Source organism: Syngnathus floridae, chromosome 14 (assembly GCF_059516105.1).
Source record: "Syngnathus floridae isolate MCC-2025c chromosome 14, RoL_Sflo_1.0, whole genome shotgun sequence".
In the NCBI taxonomy this organism is placed as follows: Eukaryota; Metazoa; Chordata; class Actinopteri; order Syngnathiformes; family Syngnathidae; genus Syngnathus; species Syngnathus floridae.
The window spans coordinates 1,288,932-1,307,723 of record NC_142426.1 but is presented as its reverse complement, the minus strand read 5'-3'; the positions used below and the strand labels follow the sequence as shown (position 1 = coordinate 1,307,723).

The 18,792-nt window shown below is 46.6% G+C and overlaps 2 long non-coding RNA genes and 1 other non-coding gene across 3 annotated transcripts in view; all 3 read right to left on the bottom strand.

Annotated features, from left to right (window-relative positions):
• LOC148386900 (uncharacterized) overlaps positions 1-18,792 on the bottom strand; it is a 55,754-nt gene that overhangs the window by 4,512 nt on the left and 32,450 nt on the right. The window lies entirely within an intron of this gene.
• LOC148386904 (uncharacterized) lies at positions 1,183-18,626 on the bottom strand. The gene is made up of 2 exons (XR_015862584.1): positions 18,058-18,626; positions 1,183-13,455 (listed from the first exon to the last, which is right to left on the bottom strand). It is a non-coding gene; the product is annotated as an uncharacterized LOC148386904 (long non-coding RNA).
• On the bottom strand, positions 11,344-11,425 carry trnas-aga (transfer RNA serine (anticodon AGA)). The gene has a single exon. It is a non-coding gene; the product is annotated as a tRNA-Ser (tRNA).

Here is an 18,792-nt window from a genome sequence, read left to right as displayed (position 1 = left end):
ATTAAGAAATCTACTTGCCATGAACTTCTCATCTCAAAGAAGAGCAGAGCAAGAGATTTACTGTTCTTATTTCCCATCTTAATTTTAGTAGTTTAAGGTTTTACAATTTTTTTTTTTTTCAATTTTTTTTTTTTTTTGAGGATCCTCAATGCAGGTTTAAATTGACCTTTCAACAAATTACTAGCCTGTATTAATGCCGTGGATCAATGCTAGAACTGCTATTTAGTCAATTTATCCTACCAGTCACACACTCAATCACACAAGTTATCCCTGCCTACGCGAAGTCCTCCTTTTAAAAAAAAGGAGCTGCTTCATCCAGTGAGGGGACTCTACAACACCCCCCACCTTCCCTGGGAACTAAAGACAACAGTCCTTGTCCCCAGCCCTGCCAACGCGAAGTCCTCCTTTTTTTTTTTTTTTTTTTTTAAAAAAAAGGAGCTGCTTCATCCAGTGAGGGGACTCTACAACACCCCCCACCTTCCCTGGGAACTAAAGACAAAAGTCCTTGTCCCCAGCCCTGCCAACGCGAGGTTGTACTCTTTAGAACAGTGGTCGTCAAATAATGACTGAGATTTTAAAACAGTTTGAGAACCACTGCTCCAAAAGAGACATCTCATCCAGAGGGGGACTCTACAACACCCCCTCCTTCCACAAAATTTACTTTTTCCTGTGCACTTCTACCTTTTTACGCGTTTCACAAACAACAACACAATCACACAACTTCAGGCCTTTAACTTACTTGTCCCCTTGGTTCGTTGCACTGCCGGGTCCCGTCAATCCACCTCTGTCAGACGAAGGCAGACCTAAGATGCTGGCCCAGCGAAGAATTCTCTTCCCAGGACTTTCTTTTCCAGGTCCTCCAAATGGACGCTGGCTTGTCGACAATGCAGCACGTCCTCCTTCGTCAGCCAGATAGCGGGTATGAGGGATCCCGGGTTTCGGCACCAAAATGTTAGAGATTTGTTCACTCCAACTTATTTTGCAAGAACCACACGGGAGACAAGTAAGTCCTTTTGGACACCTGCAGGTGGAGAGTTCACTCGCTCCAGAATGAAGTCTGAACCCTTGTTCCTGCGAGGGGATATTTATTAAGAGAAACAGAGTGGGGGTTTGGGTAAACTGGCTAAAGCCCTTGTCCTCTAGTCTAAACATGTCAGGGGATGTTTTATGACCTTGTGATAAGGAGGACAAGGTAAGGTATTTATTACCTGTTGCATTCCAACATAATCCTATGATAAAGATCACCTGGAAAACCCTAACACTGACCACGCTATGCAGCCAGCGAACGACGAGACGGCATTGAGCCGACTGGAGCGAGCCGAGACTGCCATCAGCAGCCTGGCATGTCAGTGGGGTATCGACTTCTTGCCTCTGAGCCTGTCCATTCCCGCTCGTGCCATTGATGGCCGTCTGATCGGCAAAGTGGCTTTCGTGACGGAACCAGTTAAGTTATTGCTCTCCGGCAATCACCACAAAACCATCCAGTTTTTTCTTCTTTCCCTCCCAGGACAGCGGATCATACTGGGGCACCCTTGGTTGCGGCAGCACAACCTGGTGCTGGACTGGGAAGTGGGGGTTGTTTGGCAGTGGAGTGAACGCTGCCATCGGGTGTGCCTGAACACGGCCATCAGCCCACTCGGGAGAGCCCCGCCCAGGCACAGTCCCGACATCTCCAATGTACCAGCATTGTATCACGAACTCAAAGAGGTTTTTAGTAAAGCCAAGGCCACTTCTCTTCCCCCACACCGGTCCTACGATTGCGCCATCGATCTGTTGCCCGGCACCTTCCCTCCCAAGGGACGCGTCTACTCCCTGTCCGCTCCTGAGCACTGGGCTATGGAGGAATACATCCGGGAGTCCCTGGCGGCTGGTATCATACGGCCGTCCTCTTCACCTACTGGAGCGGGTTTCTTCTTCGTGAAGAAGAAGGAGGGCATGCTCCGCCCATGCGTCGACTAACGGGGAATAAACAAGATCACTGTAATGAACCGATACTCTCTGCTTGTTCTTTCTTCCCCCTTCGAGAGCCTTCAGGGTGCCACCATCTTCACAAAGCTGGATCTTCGCAACGCCTACCACCTGATCCACATCCGGGAGGGAGATGAGTGGAAGACGGCTTTCAACACCCCGAGCGGACACTACGAGTACTTGGTGGTTCCGTTTGGGTTCACCAACGCCCCAGCGATTTTCCAGTCCTTGATAAATGACGTTTTACGAGACATGCTGGACAAATTCGTGTTCGTTTATTTGGACGACATCCTCATCTTCTCCCGCTCGCCCCCTGACCACATCAGGCATGTTCGGGCGGTGCTGCGCCGCCTCCTGGAGAATTCGCTCTACGTGAAGGCAGAGAAGTCCGAGTTCCACGCCCCCACTGTCAAATTCCTCGGCTACATGGTGCGTGAGGGATCCATCGAAATGGACCCTGGGAAGGTGCAAGCGGTCACGTCATGGCCTGTTCCCGAAACACGCAGGCGGCGGCAACAGTTCTTAGGATTCGCGAACTTTGATCGCCGTTTTATCGGTGGATACAGCACGGTGGCCGCGCCCCTCACCGCCCTTACCAGCCCCGCCTCCCCGTACAAATGGACGGAAGGGGCAGAACAGGCATTTCAGGAGCTTAAGAGGAGGTTCACATCCGCTCCCATCCTCTGAGTCCCCGATCCCGACAAAGTTCGTGGTCGAGGTGGACGCCTCGAACGTGGGTGTCGGGGCGGTGTTGTCCCAACGTAGCCGCCAAGACGATCGTCTCCACCTGTGCTCGGAGGGTCACCTGTTTGTTCCTGAAGGCCTGCAGTCGTCCATCCTGCAATGGGCGCATGACTCACGCCTGGCCTGTGATCCCAGAGCTGCACGCACGAGGTACGTGGTGGCACAGCGTTTCTGGTGGTCCACCTGGCAAGTGGACACCAGCGATTACGTCAGAGCCTGCTCGATTTGTAACCGCTGTAAGACGTCTACTCGTCCTCCGGCCGGGCTGCTTCAACCCTTGCTGTTTCCCCGGCGTCCCTGGTCTCACCTGTCGATCGACTTTGTCACGGGCCTTCCACCCTCGGAAGGAAACATGGTGGTCCCCACGGTGGTGGACCGTTTCAGCAAGATGACACATTTCATCCCTCTGCCTAAGCTCCCATCTGCAAAGCAGACTGCGTCCATCATGTTGTTGTGTTTCGTCACCACGGTCTCCCACAAGACATTGTATCAGACTGAGGTCCACAATTCGCTTCCACCTTCTGGGTGGAGTTCTGCCGACTCCTTGGCGCTACGGCCAGCCTCTTTTCGGGGTTTCACCCTCAGTCCAATGGTCAAACGGAGCGCCTGAACCAGGAACTGGGCAGGTCCCGCCGATGTATAGCCGCCGGGGACCAGCGCGGGTGGGTCCAACAGCTTCCCTGGGTAGAGTATGCTCACAATTCCCTCCCCAGCTCGGCCATGGGACTTTCAGCTTTCCACTGGGTTTTCGGGTAGCAGCCACCCTTGTTCGCCCACCAGGAGCGTGGTGCGGCGTGCCCGTCAGCTCAGGCTTGTGTCCGCCGTTGTCATCGAGCCTGGGCGAGGGCCCGGATCACTCTTCTCCGCTCTGTTTCAGGCTACGCCCGCCAAGCGAACAAGCGCCGGAAGCCGGCTCCGGAGTACAGAGTGGGGCAGCGTGTGTGGCTCTCGACGCGGGATTTGCCGCTGCGAGCGGGATCCCACAAGCTGGCGCCCCGCTTTGTTGGACCGTTCCCTATCCAAAAGGTGATTGGCCCGTCCGCCGTCCGTCTTGTCCTTCCAGAGTCCATGAAGGTTCACCCCATGTTCCACGTGTCCCGTGTGCGGCCCATATTTGAGAGCGCATTGCCGCCCCAGCTCGTCGATGGGGGTCCGGCTTATGCTGCCCGCTCCTTGCTCCGATCGCGGCGGCGCGGTCGTGGCCTCCAATACCTCGTGAATTGGGAGGGTTATGACGTCGCGCAACACTCCTAGGTTCCGAGCCGTTGGATACTCGACTGTTCGCTCATCACGGAGTTCCATCGCTGTCATCCGGACCAACCGGGTCCTCGGCGAGGGCGCCCGAGGAGGGACGAGGGGACCAGGGATGAGGGTCCGGGGAGGCCTTGTCCGCCGGCACCGGGGTCTTCTGCTCTCGGATACGTCGATCCTGCTTCCGGCGAAGAGTCGGACGTTTCGGCGGAGTGCTGACCTGGTCGTCGGGGGGTTTGCCTTCCTTTTTTTGTTTTTTTTGTTTTGGTTCCTGGTGACGTCGGGAGCCATTCCTTGTGTGTGTGTGTGTGTGTGTGGGGGGGGGGTTCTGTCACGTGCTGGCGCCACCTGCGACACGACCACGCCCCCCTGTCAGCGGAATCGCCGCCACCTGCCACGCGCTCGTTGACAGCGCTATATCAGCGCTGCCAGCACAGACCCGAGTGTCAGTCTGTCCCGTGATGCTGCTTCGCTCATCAGTCCCTGAGAAACTGACTCGCTTAACAATTCGGAAAACCCGCAGAATTTCTTGTCCACCCCAGCCAGATCGCCGCTCCAGCGCCAGCTATTCCCATCTTTCCCCCCCACAATAAAGTCTCTATCGCTACGCACTTGGCTATACTGCTGATCCCTTACAAATGCATCTGACTACGGAACAGAAGATTCTAGTTCCAATTCCTGGCTAGCTTATATGCCATTTTTCTGCCAACATTAGCTATGTGCACTTCAAACTTTTGTGTTGGTGACTTACAGACACTATCAACAAAAAAGTTTTTCCAATGTTGCCTCATCTCAAGTCTTTGGGATCATTGGATCTGCGCAGTCTGATAGTTCCACCAACATTTTAACATCAACAATCTTGCATGGTATGCCTGGGTGTCCTAGTTGAAGATCCTAAAGAAAAGACCCTAAACTCATTGTATGATCGTATAGCGTGGCCACAGCATCGCCGGAACAAATCTGGGTCACTGCTAATTAAATTAACTTGCTGAATTTGTCCATTGTTCACTGTTGCCACCTATGTTTTAATATCAACTTTATTTCATAAAGTTTCTCCTAATTCATCTTGGTGAAACTCCCTCAGGCATTCCTATCTTTTTTTAGGCCTGGCTGCCACAAGGCAGCGGTAGACATACGATTATGACCCTGAAAGGATACGCGCAAACTGGCCATGATATTTATCAAAATTCATTAATCACCGAAATGCAGTGCTCAGGTCCATGTCATATTTGCTACCAATAGGAATGTATCGAAGTCAGCTAATTTGATACGGGGCTCGTTGGTCGAGGGGCATAATTCTTGCTTAGGGCGCGAGAGGCCTCGGTTTCAACTATTGAATGAGGCCTACTTTGAAACACAGCTGTCTCCTGTGCTCTGCCATTTTTGACAGGCCGATGTCACATGCGCATCATTTACAGGCTGCATTTGTGTGACACGTGACGCAAATTTAGACACAGCTAAGAACTACCAAATGGAATCTAACAGTCAGCATGGTTCCATCTAAAGTGAGTGAAAGAAGCCAGTTTTCACCCAGTCTCAAATCAGGTACCACAACATAATTGCAGCGCAAAATCGTTTAAACGTGTCATGGACTTTGCAAAGGAACCAGCAATGGCAAGAAATAGTAGAAGAAGCTGTTTCCACTCAGTCTCGAACTGGGGACCTTTCACGTGTTAAGCCAGGGGTCGGCAACCCAAAAGGCTGAAAAAGCCATCTTCCCCCACCATTGGAGCCAACCCACCACCAGGTAGTGATCAGTTTAAAGCTCCGCCCCTCTCTTCACCCGAGTATCCAAAACATGCGGCCGCAAATTCAATGACACGACTACAAAGTCAATCATCGAACTGCGGCTTAGGGTGTCCTGGACCATGTGCACACATGGACACCCTTATGTTTGAACATGGTGTTCATTATATGCTACTGGACTTCCTCTGTCAGAGGCCTCAGGTGGTGCGGGTTGGCGACAAAATCTCCGCTAGCATCACGCTGAGCACAGGGGCCCCCCAGGGCTGCGTGCTCAGTCCATTGCTCTTTACCCTGCTGACGCATGACTGCATTGTGACCTACAGCGACAACCGCATAGTAAAGTTTGCTGACGACACGACTCTGGTGGGTCTCATCACGAAGGGCGACGAGACTCGGTACAGGTCGGAAGTTGACCTTCTGACCACGTGGTGCAGGGACAACAACCTCCTGCTGAACGTAGACAAGACAAAGGAAATCGTTGTTGATTTCCGGAAGGGTCACACAAAACACCTGCCGCTGATCATCGACGGTGCTGTGGTAGAGAGGGTGAGCTGCACCAAGTTCCTGGGGGTGCACATCAATGAGGACCTCTCCTGGTCCGCAAACACCGCGTCAAAGAAAGCTCAGCGCCGCCTGTACTTCCTGCGGAAGCTCAGGCGTGCACGTGCTCCTCAGGCAGTCCTGTCTACCTTCTACCATGGCACCATTGAGCGCGTCTTCACCAGTTGCATCACTGTCTGGGGTGGTAGCTGCACTGAACAGAACTTGAAGGCCCTGCAGCGCATAGTGAATACGGCTGGTAAGATTATCGGTGCTTCGCTCCCCTCCCTGAAGGACATTTACACCTCCCATCTCGCCCGCAAGGCAACCACGATTGCGAGTGATGTGAGTCACCCAGCTCACTCTTTGTTTGACCTTCTGCCCTCTGGGAAGAAGTACAGGAGCCTGTGCTCCCGCACCACCAGACTCGCCAACAGCTTCTTTCTCCAGGCTGTTAGGACCCTGAACTCGCAACCCCCTTCTGTGTAGCGTGCGGCACTGTTGCGCTATTTTCTGGAATGTCTGCTGTACGCTCACTTGCTCCTTTTTTGCTCCTCTTATTTATTTATTTGTTGTGTTATTTATTCATTACCATATTTGCCGGTGTATAAGTCGACCCCCTAAAATTCGACGGAAATTTACGATTTTATGATATATCCTTTGTATAAGTCGAGCTCAATTGTTGCATTATATTAAACTTCAAAATTCAATCAGAAATATGCGAAATTTATTGACGAAATGTGTTCAAATTCCGGGAGGCAGTGGCCGGAAATAGCTCCAGCCGAGTGGATCGGCTGTTTATAAGCACTGCGGAGGAGATCGCGGAGCCTCATTCGACTTCCAGCGGCCGGCGAGCTCGCGCACGCCGCCCGGCACCACCAGGAGGCCGGAAATAGCTCCAAGCCGAGCGGATCGGCACTTTATAAGCACCGCGGAGGAGATCGCGGAGCCTCATTCGACTTCCAGCGGCCAGCGCAATCGCGCACGCCGCCCGGCACCACCGGGAGGCAGTGCACACGCGCCAAGTGGCCGGAAATAGCTCCCGCCGAGCGGATCGGCTCTTTATAAGCACCGCGGAGGAGATCGCAGAGCCTCATTCGACTTCCAGCAGCCGGCGAGCTCGCGCACGCCGCCCAGCACATCCGGGAGGCCGTGCACACGCTTCAAGTGGCCGAAAATAGCTCCGGCCGAGCGGATCGGCACTTTATAAGCACCGCGGATGAAATTGCGGAGCCTCATTCGACTTCCAGCGGGCCGTGCACTCGCGCACGCCGCCCGGATCAAATTTTCTAAGTGCCAACGGCTCTTGCGCCATAAAGAGTCCGCCTCGGCTGGTTCCCCATGTCGGCCAGAACAAGAGAAAATTCGGCCTCTTCCCCTGGAAGTCCGGCCAAGTTTGGCGAATATTTTCTAAGTGCCAACGACTCAACCGCTGTAAAGTGTCCGCCTCGGCTGGTTCCCCGTGTCAGCCACCACAAGTGAAAATTCGGCCTCTTCCCCTGGAAGTCCGGCCAAGTTTGGCGAATATTTTCTAAGTGCCAACGACTCAACCGCCGTAAAGTGTCCGCCTCGGCTGGTTCCTCCGGTCGGCCAGAACAAGTGAAAATTCGGCCGCTTCCCCTGGAAGTCTGGCCAAGTTTGGCGAATATTTTCTAAGTGCCAACGACATTCATTTAGACATGGCGATTGAATGTTTACGTACCGGTAGTTATTGTCGTTGCTTGACGCGCGATGACTCGCACATTCGCTCAATACCCAGTACTTCCCCCTAGCAGTCATCGTCGCTGCCTGGCTTTCGATGTCCGTTATTGAGGTGAGAATATTTGAAATTGTTCCTGAGGATGCGTGTTAATGCGACGAACGCTTTATAATGATTCAGTTTCTCGCTGTTTGATGAGCCTGACGGACGCACACCCACGCACAATGAGTTGCATTAGAAACGGCCTTGGTTACCATCACATTTGAAGCGATGAATACGAAGTTAAATTTTATGACTCGGTGTATAAGGTCGACCAATACACCGGCAAATACGGTATTTATTCAGCACGCTGTTGTTTACTTGTTACTTGATTGTCTATTGTGAGCCGTGTCTTGTCATCGTGGGATAGCGGGGAACGAAATTTCGGTTTCTTTGTGTGTCTTTGGCATGTGGAGAAATTGACAATAAAGCTGACTTTGACTTTGACTTTGATTATAGAAAATCCGTGTCGAGCGCAGAAGTCCAACAATAGAACACCGCTCGGGTTCAGATCAGGGGGGCCGTTCCTCCCACTCACTCCCTTCCAGGTCTCACTGTCATTGCCCACGTGAGCATTGAAGTCACCCAGTAGAACGATGGAGCCCCCGGAAGGAGCGCTCTCCAGCACTTCCTCCAGGGACCCCAAGAAGGGTGGGTACTCTGAGCTGCCGTTTGGTGCATAGACACAAACAACAGTCAGGACCCGTCCCCCCACCCGAAGGCGGAGGGAGGCTACCCTCTCGTTCACCGGGGTGAACCCCAATGTGCAGGCGCCCAGCCGGGGGGCAATAAGTATACCCACACCTGCTCGACACCTCTCACCGCGGGCAACTCTAGAGTGGAAGAGAGTCCAGATCCTTTCGAAAAAATAGGGGAAGGGTTCTCCCCAATGAGGCATGAACAAAAGACACCAATTTGAAGATGATTGACTTGAAAAACAGTGAGGATACCTAGCCGAGTAAAAAGAGGCTGAGATGAATATTTCGGATGTACACAACATATTACTCATAGAGCTCGTTTCTGCAGACGATATATAGGCTCAAGTTTGGTCTGGTGAGTACTAGCCCAAGCAATATTACAATAGTAAATATACGGATAAATCATTGAATAGTATAGCATAGTGGCTACCTCGGGGCTGATTAGATGACGGGTTTTACGTACAATACCAATGCTCTTGGCCATGTTTTGTGGAAATAGTCATGATATGAGATTTCTAGGACAATGATCCATCAATCGTAATGCCAAGGAGTCGTGTATAACACACGTTAGTGATGTTATCAATATATATTGCTGGTGATTTGTTAAATATAGTATGAGATTTGTTTTGTTAATATTAAATGATCAATTGAATGTGCTTGATATAAATAACTATTGAAAGTAACTGTATGCTGATACATATGCTTAATTTGAATGTGCCTCATATTGGTTCAACAGTTCATTTTTTCTGACATTTTTTTCAGTTGTCGTTATCATCCTAGTGTCAAAGTTCAATGTGGCTTAGAATAATACTGAATGTTTCGTGACTTGTAAGAAATTCAAGAGGCACTGGCATAGTGATTGTGTTAGGGTTTTCCAGGTTATCTTTATCATAGGATTATGTTGGAATGTAGACTATAATGATTAACCAATCTTGTCTTGCTCTCACAACGCAGTAAAATAAAGTGGTTGCATTCTCTGCTTGATTGACCAGCTGCAGAGGAAGCAATCAAAGTTGTTCTGTTTCCCACAACATCGTAAAACACCCCCTGCTCTGATCTTACCAGAGGCCGGGGGTTCACCAAACCTGTCAACTCTCAACCCCCACTCTGTTTCTCTTAATAAATATGCCCTTGCAGGGTGGAGAGTTCAGACCTCCATTCAAACATCGCTGCACGCACAGCGACGAATGGACTCTCCACCTGCAGGTGTCTAAAAGGACTTACTTGTCTCCCGTGTGGTTCTTGCAAAATAAGTTGGAGTGAGCAAATCTCTAACAGATTGATTGATTGATTGATTGATTGATTGATTGATTGATTGATTGATAGAACTTCTCGCATGAAAAAAATGTCAATGGCACATCATGTCTCAAATCTCATACTATGTGCAGGAGATAGATGGGCGGTGGACAGACTTCCCTCTCGTTTTCCTGTTTGATCGCTCAGTTTGTAGTTACGAACCACCGTTGACTCATCGCGTCCTCCCTAAAAAATCAGTTTTATCCATGAGTCTTCCTCCTCCTTTTGTTGGAATTAAAATGTATTTTATTCTTAGTGTGTGCCATAGAATAGTTTGAACATTAAAAAAGGGCTAATGGGAAAATAAAAAACATTCATATCAATTATATTGTAAAATTACTGTGTACGAAACACAAATATTGAATTTGTCACCATTTAACAATCAACTTTAAATTAAATTTATAAAATTGCTCTTTTTTTCCACACTTTGATTTATTTTTAACCCCCTGATTATCATATTATTGTTTGTGTAGAGCAGGGCTGGGCAATTAATTTTTACAAGGGGCCACATGAAAAACCTTGTTGTTTCAGAGGGCCTCACCTACGATAACTTAAACCTGCTCAATTTTCTTCCATTGTAAAATGCACTAAATTGTTTATTTTAAATAGCTGGTACTGGTAATTACAAGAATACAATTATTCTGTTTATATTTATATTAAGATGTGTGAAATTGTGGTGTATAGGTCAAATAAAAGCACAATCATTAATCAGTACAATTTATTCTTAACTTCTTTAACTTTTTCTCAAATGACAAAGCCGCTGCATCTCTGGGTGTGAAGTTTGATAAAAAGTTCTTGTTGGGCTTGCAGTTTTGCTAGCAATGCATGCGCGCTGTTTATCAGACAGATGTTTTTTTTCTCATGCTTGGTCGTGTAGTGGCGACTCAAATTATATTCTTTAAACACAGCGACCTGTGTACCACAAATCAGGCACACTTTTCTTTTCTGAGGGTCAGCACACATTTATTTCTCGGGCAGCATTACTTCGCATTGTTCACCTTCACGCACAGCTCACATACACGTACGCTACACGGAAGTGCGACACCTTTCAAAATAAAAGCAAAACAGTTGTATTGCACGCACGACACAGATTTTTTTTTTTTAAATTAAGTTGTAATCAAATATAATTTACGAGTGGCCTCATGCGGGCCGGACAGGGAAGCACAAAGGGCCGGATGTGGCCCGCGGGCCGTATTTTGCCCAGGTCTGCCTTAGCCACTCGGCCACTCTGCGAGGGGAGGCCCCAATTGATTTCAAGTCCATCGCCTGAACCACTCGGCCACAACACACACTGGGGTAGGCTTCACTTTGTCAAAATGCGTATTGCAAGGATCTAGCAAGATTCTAATTCAAGATCTGAATCGTTGTCAGCAGGATTCCAACCTGCGAGGGGAGACCCCAATGGATTTCTAGTCCATCGCCTTAACCACTCGGCCACAACAACACACTGTGTAATGCACACCGTACAAATGTGGTAAGTATCTCATATTACACCACGAGTAATACATTTGGATCGTTGTCAGCAGGACCCGGACCTCCGAGGTGAGACCCCAATGGATTTCTAGTCCATCTCCAGGAGATGGACTAGAAATCCATGGTGATTTCCCCTTGCAGGTTCGAATCATGACACCTTTTGTATTATATTCCCGGACCAGCCACATAGACTCTGTCCGAAAGAAGGCCCAGCAGCGACTGTACTTCCTGAGACAGCTCAAGAAGTTCAACCTGCTGTGGGAGCTGCTGAAGACCTTCTACACTGCCATCATCCAGTCTGTCCTTTGCACCTCCATCACTGTCTGGTTCGGATCCGCTTCCAAACAAGACAAGACTGCAACGGACAATCAGGACTGCGGAAAAGATAATTGGAATCAACCTCCCATCTATCCAAAACTTGTACCTGTCCAGGACAGGGAAACGTGCAAGTAACATCTCTACAGACCCTTCTCACCCAGGTTGCAGTCTGTTTGAACTACTCCCCTCCGGACGGTGTTATAGAGCTCTGTACGCCCAAACCAGCAGACACAGAGACAGCTTCTTCCACCAGGCTGTTTCTCTGATGAACTCACACCACTCTTAGAGTCTCAGAGTCATTGCTGTGCAACAACATCCTGCTCTCTACATCTTTTTTTGAACGGTCTACACTATTTGTACTATATGTCCTTTCTGCATCCATTGCAGCCTGGTCATCCTGTAAGAGGAACCCTCCCATCTGTGGTCTCTTCTCAAGGTTTCTCATTTCCCCTAGTTGAAGTTTTGAGTTCTTCCTTGCCCTCCTGGGAGAATATTTATCATGTTTGTTGTTAGTCACCTAAATGTTGAACAGAGGCTGTGATGTACCGAAGTCAAATTCTTTGTTTGGCACACTCAAACATGGCGAATACAAATTCTTGAATCTTTACTGTTCACAACTAAAACTAAATGTGTTCCATCAACTATTAGTTTCTTAACAGACAATGATGGTATTTATTTACAGATTGAAGCACACATCCACCTCCTTCAATGTTACACGTGAATGCACATACAGAGAGAAGTTTTATTCATTTTGATCAGGCTACATGAAGCAAAATATAAAGGTGAATGTAATTCTTATTAATGGAATAAATTACTCCTTTTGACCAGCAGGGGGGTTTGTGTGCACATGAAGCCTTGAGAAATGAACCTATTTGCAAACCGTTTGGTGGGAAAGCCTTTTTAGGGTTTACAGATTATTTTGATCGTATGATTATGTTGGAATGTAGACTAGAATTATTAAATTTGTTTAAACCTTCTACCTTTCCTTGACTCTGAAAAGTTTAACCATTCAGTTGCTGAAACTTTCCAAATGGTGTGGAAACATTCTTGCTCATCTAAAATGTTCCACCAGTTTCTGTTTCCACGACCTTGTAAAACAATGAGCTGGGACCCTCCGCACTGATTAACCAGTTGCTGAGGTGACCACCAAACATGTCCAATGTCACCCCCACCCTGCTTTCTCTCAATAAATACTCTCTTGCAAGAAAGTCAGACCTCATTCGATCATCGCTGTATGCACAGCGATGAATGACTCTCCACTTGCAAGTGCTTAAAAAGGGCATACTGTCTCCCGTGTGGTTGTTGCAAAAATAAGTTAGAGTGAGCACCTGTTTAACAACCTCCATTTTATTTTCCGGTGAGCTCCGCGCTGCGATCTGCACGCATCAGCCGAAACCCAGCTAACTCCACGGCGTGGTGGGGGTGCGCCCGTCAAGCCACGTTTCAACAAAGCACAGCGCGGCGGATCTGCCCAAGTCCGTGTTCCTTGAAGTGAGGAGCAGGAGTGCTTGTGCAATTGGGGGGGGGTGGTTATTGGTTTTTATTCAAAAACAATATGCCAAATTACAATAGACTGACATGTGCCCATTTTGGTGCCGTGACCCGAATGCTGTCATACCCGTCATCTGGCCGACGGAGGACGACGTGCTCCATTGTCGACAAGCCAGCGTCAATTCGGAGGACCTGGAAAAGAAAGACCTCGGAAGAAAATTCTTCGCTGGGCCAACATCTTAGGTCTGCCTTCGTCTGACAGAGGTGGAGTGACGGGGTCCGGCAGTGCAACGAACCAGGGGACAAGTAAGTTAAAGCCCTAAAGTTGTGTGATTGTGCTGTTGTGAAACGCGTACAAGTAAAAGTGCACAGGTAATAGTACAAGTAAATAGGCAGGACAGAAGATCTTAAGTTTTGTGGAAGGAGGGGGTGTTGTAGAGTCCCCCTCCGGATGAAGTGGCTTTTATGGAGTGGTGGTTCTCAAATTGTTTTATATATTTTTGTAAAATCTCACGTAGAGTACCTCGGTGTACCCTCATTTGACAACCACTGTTCTAAAGAGTACTACTTTGCGTTGGCAGGGCTGGGTAACAGGACTGTTGTCTTTAGTTCCCAGGGAAGGAGGGCGTGTTGTAGAGTCCCCCCTCCGGATGAAGCAGCTCTTTTTTTAAAAGAGGACTTCGCGTAGGCAGGGATAAAAATCTTGTGTGGTTGAGAGAGTGACTGGTAGGATAAATTGACTAAAATCAGTTCTAGCATTAATCCACGGTAATAACATAGGTTGGGAATTTGTTGAAAGGTCAACTTAAACCTGCATTGAGGATCCTCAAAGAAAAAAAAATTGAATTGGAAAACCTAAAACTACTCAAATTAAGATGGGAAATAAGAACGGTAAATCTCTAGCTCTTGAAGGAGATGAGAAGAGCATGGCGAGTAGATTTCTGAATTGTATGCAATACATGCCGAAGTGGAAGAAACAAGTATGGAGTACAAGGAAAGTGTAAAGTTGAAATGTGAAATGTTGTGGTAGACTTTTTGGAGGAGAGTGTGGAGAGGAAGCCAAAGACATTGAGAAAGGAAAGAAAAGAGAGAGAAGTGCATTGTGCTAGAGTGTGGTTGAAAGCTTCACAAGAGAGAAGAGAACACATTTAAAAGACAAAAAATAGAAAGATAAAAAGTGATGAGGCCGCCATTCAATTAAGATTTGAAAAATAATTCAGGTTGCACAGTGGCATCCCATTCAATGATGCAACTGAGAGTGCTTATCAGCAACATCTTAAAAATGTGCACCTCACTGGTGTCCCCCCTGAATTAGTTAACTGGGTGAGGAAACACTTGGTGGAAGCGGACACTGGTTGTGTTACAACAACCATGCAGTGAGCCAGAGACGCTGACAAAGTGATTAAAAAAAAAGCGAAAGTTCTGATGTATTTCATCTAGATGATGATGGTAATGATCTAGATGAAGATACAACGGTCTTCTTCCAAATTTCCCAAAGGGGCAGAGGAAGCGTTAGAGACCAACAAGGTTGCAAGCCACCATTCACATCAAAACCCCCATCAGATTCAAACAGCTGTTGGAACTGTGGGAAACATGGACACTGGTCAAGAGAGTATCGTCATAAAAAACAAAACCCATCAAAGGGCGGAGTAAGAGGCAGAGGAACAGTCACATTTTCAGCATGACAAGCTTCCTCTCCTTTGACCGCTCATGCTCATACAGACAGAGAAATAATAGATGTGCATACAGCAAAACATGTCATTGTCAGATTATTAGAATGTTTTTTAGATTATGAGAGCTCCTGTCCATACAAGAAGTATGACAATGCTGTTTGTATGCCCAATGACAAATGACCAGAGATCAAAGTTTAACTAAAGTTAAAATTTGCAAATCAAGTGGTAAAGAAATGCAAATTGCTTCGAAAAGATAAACACAAAATTAGAATGTGCTGTCCTCGCGTGCATGGGTGGGACCAGCTCATGATTGACTGGAGGAAATGGCCAGCCTGTGACGAATCATTGATGCTGGGACCTACCTTTCGCGCGCGAGGGCTGTGCATGTGTGTGGGTATGTGTTAAATGATGAAATTGGCTAAACCTTTAGTGTAAAGAAATTGCTAAATGTCTATCCAAATTGCACCGCAAAACAGAAACAATTTTGAAAAATAAAAATGAGCGGAAAAGAGAGAAATCTGTTTCCGGGCAGAAACTGATCCACACTAATGCATGTTAGTGTCGAGCCCTCATGAAAAATTCGAGAGAAAAAAACGACAGAACATGCTTTCAGGAATTGGAAAAAGCAAAATTGTGAATTTAAGTGAGCTAAATCTGAGGGATTGAGTTCTTTAAATTTAAAAACAAAGAAAAAAATTCTGATTAATTTGCCAGCAGGTTTTTTATGTTGAGTTTTTTTTTGGATTGGTGGATTGTTCTATCAGGAACCTTGAGTTGAAAATGGTATATGAATTTTGTGTGGAAAGCTTGGATAAATTGGGACCAATGTGATAGAAAGACTCCTTTTTGGAGCCTGTGTGTGAGATGCAAATGAGCATTGATGAATTATTGTCTGAATGAAAGGAAAATACAGGTTGAATGGTTGAAGTTGTTGGAGACTACTATGGAAAATTAGTAGTGCGACTTTGAAGAAAGAGTGATTTTGAGTAAGTTGAATGCTAAAAAAACAAAAGAAAGTTTCTTTTGTATTGATAATTAACTAGAACTGGAGAACCAGTAACACATGCAGAAGATGTGTGAACTGGGAGTAGGACAGATAGTGAAAGATAGATAATACAACACTTTAAGACATATGGATTCTCTAATACAGGGGTCTCAAACTCCAGTCCTCGGGGGTAGCATTCCTACATGTTTTCCAAGTTTCCCTTGTTAAACACACCTGATTCAATTATCAGGCTCCTGCAGAACGTGAGGATAAACTGATCATTTGAATCAGGTGTGTTTAACGAGGGAAACTTGGAAAACATGTAGGAATGCGGCCCCCGAGGACTGGAGTTAGAGACCCCTGCTCTAATACATGCGTCATACCATTACGTTAAAATTTTCTCAAACTTTTCAAACTTTTGCTTGAAGCAATCGAAAGATGGTTGTAAAGTGACTAAATAAGCTATAAGAAAGTGGTGTAGGTGTTAAGGGCACGCACTTATGCACTTCCCTGGCTAATCAACATTTGTTTGACTGAGATGGAGGAGAGGGAATTGGCTGAGCTTCCTGAAAATCTCTGTACAAAGGGCCCATCTGATGTAGGACTTTGAACGTCCATTCCCCCAGTACAGATCAAACCAAGATCAGAGTGGTGTCCAAGAGTTAACCAATATCCTTTAAGACATGAGGCAATAAATGGGATTGCCCCTGTTATAAATGATCTTTTGACAAGAGGAATCATTAGGAAGTGTTCGGATTCTCCTTGCAACACTCCTATTTTTCCAGTCCAAAAAGCCAACAAAATTGATTGGCGAATGATACAAGATTTACGAGCAGTAAATGAAGCAGAATAGACTGTGCCTGACCCACACACACCTCTAAACACTTTGAAACTAAAGCCGAGGTTTTTCACAGTAATTGATCTTAGAAATGCATTTTTCTCAGTGCCAATCCACCCAGACTCACAGTTTTGGTTTGCGTTTACCTTTAAAGGACAAAGTTATACGGACACCAGATTGCCACAGGGATTTGCTGATAGTCCAACTATTTTCATTCAAGCTATCATGGCCTGTTTGGCTGATTTTCAAATGTCAGACAAAAGCCAACTTCTAGTTTCTTGGAGTGTCTTTCCAGCATCAACAGCTGTTTTTTATTTTATTTTTATTTATTTTATTCAATTGACACGGAAGACGACGATTCTGATGGATTTTTGATTTGGAGTGACACGGATGGTTCAATAAAATTGTTATGTTATTGTTATTTCATACATAGTTTATATATTGTTATATGGGTCTGTAGCAAAATTTGAACTGCATCGCGCCGCTGACATCGGACTTGTTTACATAAAGGAGAACCAACCCGATCGATGGGTTTAATGATTTGGAGTGACACAGATGGTTTGATAAAGGTGTTATTTATGTTATAGTTATTTGAATAACTGTTATTGTTACATCAGGCCCGTTCTCAGCTTCTCGTTTGTGTTTATGTCGCATTAGCATACCGTATTGTTTAGCCTGTTGTTGCTCGTTCATGTCTGTTCTTGGTGTTGGGTTTTGTTGAATAAATTTCCCCCAAAATACAACGAATACTCCGGAGCGACTTACTATATAGGGATTTTTTTCACTTTATTGTGCATTTTATGTCTGATGCGACGTATATTCCGGATATGTTTAGTCTGAAAAATATGGTATATGCCTTCTTATTTTTACTTTGTGTATTGTTTACTTGAATGTTTTGTTTGTCTGTGGACCAATTGGGTGTAATATGTCTCCACCGTGGGATAGTAGGAAACACAATTTCGATCTCTTTGTATGTCTTGACATGTGAAGAAATTGACAATAAAGCAGACTTTGACTTTGATAATGCGTTACAGTAGTCCAGTCGCGACATAATAAGCACATGTATAATAGTTTCCGCATCACCAAGGCGCGAGAGCCAGGAGACCGAGATGGCTTGGGACGGCTATGCGTCTTGACTGGCTCATCGCGGTTAGCAAGCCGCTTGGGGCTAATGCTAACGGGGCTAGCGGGCTGACTACAGTCCGCATCTGTCCCTCGAGCAGGGACAACCTCTCTAAGAGAAGGGTGCAATTGGTGCACAAAGCCGTACAAACCTCTTGATCCGCAGCCATACTTACGTGTCTGATGATCGACGGTAGACAAAAACCCATGAAGCCTCCGCTCAGTGCCAAACAGTGACGTGGTTGAAATGGCAGGGATTGACGGTCGGCGACGTTCAACAATAGTAAACTCCCAAAAGTGGAGTAAAAAATGTAAAAAGCAAGGAAGAACTAGAAAAACATATAGAAATGTTGGAATGTAGATCGTCTCTCTAGTGACGCTGCGGCGCTCTACGTGGCAAACTAGAAGTATGATTCTAAGTGAGGTTAAAAAGATAGAAAATAACACAAAGTAGGAGAGAGCGAGTCACCGAGGTGGCCATCCGCGGTGCCATCTTATGATGTAATGATATCAACCAATGCAGCTATCTAATAACTCTGCTGCAAACACAGGTTAACGCACATGGGTCGAAATTCTTATTGAATTCTAGTTCGCGCAAAGAAATAAACTCCCCGTCAGGGAATCAAACCCAGGTCTTCCACGTGACAGGCGGAGATACTTTGAAACACTGTTGTCTATTGTTGTGTGGAGTGTTTGACAGGCCAATGTTACACAGAATTTAACATGGTCTTCAAGTTTTCTTTGAGGCTCGTTGGTCTAGGGCAGGGGTGTCAAACTCATTTTTGTTGCGGGCCACATTGTAGTCAAAGTTTCCCTCGACGGGCCATTATGACTGTCAACCCAAATAAATAAATGCCTCATATTATATACAGTATAAGCGACAAAACAAACTGACAAATAATTGTTTTTTC